General features: G+C 62.0%; 1 protein-coding gene across 1 annotated transcript in view; it reads left to right on the plus strand.

Moving 5' to 3' along the window:
* The first annotated feature begins 123 nt into the window (after window positions 1–123).
* P2RY8 (P2Y receptor family member 8) overlaps window positions 124–2,674 on the plus strand; it is a 41,303-nt gene continuing 38,752 nt past the window's right edge. The window contains 1 exon segment of the mRNA XM_027766707.1: window positions 124–1,167. The gene's annotated coding sequence lies outside the window, so the exon portion shown is untranslated.

Below are 2,674 nucleotides of genomic sequence, written 5' to 3' on the forward strand. Positions count from 1 at the left end.
GGCCCGGGAAGTCCGCAGGCGGCGGCAGGAGCAGCCGGGGGGGGGGGGATTTTGCTGCCATCATTGTTTGAAATCCATGCTTCATGTCTGCGCATACCCACCTCGGACTTCTTGAAAGTCCCTCTCCTCTACGCAGTAGGGTGTCTTCAAACAGAATCACCGGTAAAAGCAGGTTGTGAGGACCAGAACCCTGCAGCCTAACTGGAATATCCGGAGACACGGGGACCCTGAGCTCGCCGAGGGACCGTTGGTGCAGGTGCAAACTTCTCCCACACGCCCCCGGCAACGACGAGGTTGGACTTGTGTTCTGTGCGCAGCGGAACGCCAGAGCTTGGCAGCCCGGTTCTCAGGCCGCCCCTGGTAGCGTCAGCGGTCGGCCGTGCGGGGTGCCTGCGCCATCTCCTGTGCGGTGCAGGTCCAAGGGGACTTGGCGGGACGTCGAGTCAGCGAGCCCAGGACACCACGCGAGCTTGCACGCTCAGCCCCCGAGGGACCGTCCACGTGTCACACTCTGGCTTCGGCCCAAAACCATGTTGCAATGCAAACAGCTTTATACTTTAAAAGGAAATATGTTCTGTAAGCATTTTTTAAGCTTTTTTTATTTTAAGAAGAAGAAGAAAAAAAAAAACAGGAATCTGTTCTGTCTGGAAAGGCAACTCGGGTTCTCTGCTGGCGCGGAGGGAAGAAAATGGTTCTTCCTCTCTCCTTCGACCTGAGGCTTCGCCTTCCGCCGGCGCTGCAGGACGTGGGTCCCCAGCTTCTGAAACCGGCTCTGAGGTTGGCAGTCCCCACAGCTGCAAGTGCCCCAGCACAGGGCGCTGGCTCGTGAGACGTGAGGCAGGGCTGCTGTGGCGGTTGGCCAGGCGCTGTGTCTCCGATGGGCATGGCTCTTCAGGAGGGCCTACAGACGGTTACACAGGAAATTTCAACACAGGCTTCCTCTCCACCTAAGCCGGAGACCCAGCCGTGACCGCCGCTCGCTAGGAGGTGGACCGCCACGCGGGGAGCGCGTGCTGACACAGGCTGATTCGGGAGCACTCGGGGCTCTCAGGGGCTTTGCCTGCGAGGTGATGGCTCCTCCCTGAGTCCAGGGCACCCAGGCACAGCCCCGGGGGTGCTCCCTGACCCCGGCATCTCCAGAAGCTGTCGGCACCGTTGACCTCCCAGGTGAGCTGTTTCGGAATGTACCCTGTGCGTTGTGAAGTGGTAACAGTGTTGGCGGGGGACAACACCTCCTCTCGGGGTGCTGGAGGACGCCGCTGGGAAACCCCGGAAAGGAAGCAGTAGCTTGCTGGGAACTGCTCAAAGCTCCGGCGGAGGGACGTGCACTTGTTAAAACCCACCCTGGGGGTCAGCCAGCTGGTGTGGAGGTTAAGGCAGCTGCTCCCACCTGAGCGGCTGTGTGGCCAGAGTCCCGGGCCCCAGGGCTTATAAAACACACGGGTTGCTTGTGAGTGTGTGCCCAAAGCCCCAAGGGGAGAGGAGGAGGATGGATTTCGGCATGGCCATCCCCTCTGCAGGGTGCTTTCTGAGATTCTCTGTCTCTCTCCCGTGAGCGCAGGTGCCTTAAAGCAATCAAACAAAAACCTCTCTGAGTAAAATGCATCTCTCTGGAGGTTCAGTCCAAAGGGGGTGGGTGGCTGGGGCCACCGCATTTAAATGGGGGGTTCACATGGGCAAGGCTCATCCCAGGTGTCTGGGGAGACCTGGGGGGGAGGGTAGGTATTTTTGCACCAGTTTCTAAAAGCCCTGGTTTGCCAACCTTTCCTTGAAGAAGCAAGAGCAGCCAGTCCCAGAGGTGGGAGTGGGAATTCCAGGCCAAAGCCAGCCAGCGGTGCGCGGGTGGTTTGGGTCCCACTCCGTAAAGAGGAACCGCAAGTCGCGTGGCTGTGTGCTCACACAGCCAAGGTTTTCCCCGTCTGTGTTTACCCCCTGTGAGCCGAGAACGAGCCCCAAGGCACACGCCGAGGGACGAGGAGGAAAACGCTGGTGCCCACCCACCCCTTGCTCTCCAAACCGCTTCCTCTCGCGGCCGGAGGTCGACGCGTGGTTTTACGCGGACATTTCCCACCCGACCTGACCTGCAGGACCCGACCGCGCCATGTGTGCGTCATTTCAAAACCTGGCTTGGCGGGGAGGGCGGTATTTTCGTCCGGCCTGTGCAGGACAGACGCCCGGGTCTGTGCAAGAGCCTGTGGGGAGGCACGGCGCTCCCGGGTGGCCCTGTCCTTTTCCAAACGTTGGCGCCCTCCGAGGGAGCAAACAGGGCCCAGACTGCTGAGAGGGCTGGCGGGACGCATGTCCCTGAGGGACAGACAGGGCTCACCCCCAAACCATGCGGACACCCCCCCATCACCAGGCCTATGCGAGTTCTGTGTTTTCAGCGTGCATTTTTAATCCAGGGGGTGAGGACGGTGGTGGACACCAGGCCCACCCACCTGGCAGGTGGAGCCCCTCTGCCCGCCGCACACCCCCAGGCGCCTCCTGCCTCCCAGCCGGGTCCCTCCGCGTGCGCCTCGCGTTTGGGCGTGGCCAGGCCGTTGGGGGCCTCCCTGTTCCGATCGCTGATCGCAGGGCGGGCTGGAGGTAGCGGGAGCGCAGTGGCCGGCTTGCACCTCCCTCCGCCTCGCTTGGGTGAGGGCCAGGGCCCCTGGGAGACGCGGCGGGGGGCCGG

This window comes from Tupaia chinensis, unplaced genomic scaffold (assembly GCF_000334495.1).
Source record: "Tupaia chinensis unplaced genomic scaffold, TupChi_1.0 Scaffold143644_1, whole genome shotgun sequence".
Lineage (NCBI taxonomy): Eukaryota > Metazoa > Chordata > Mammalia > Scandentia > Tupaiidae > Tupaia > Tupaia belangeri.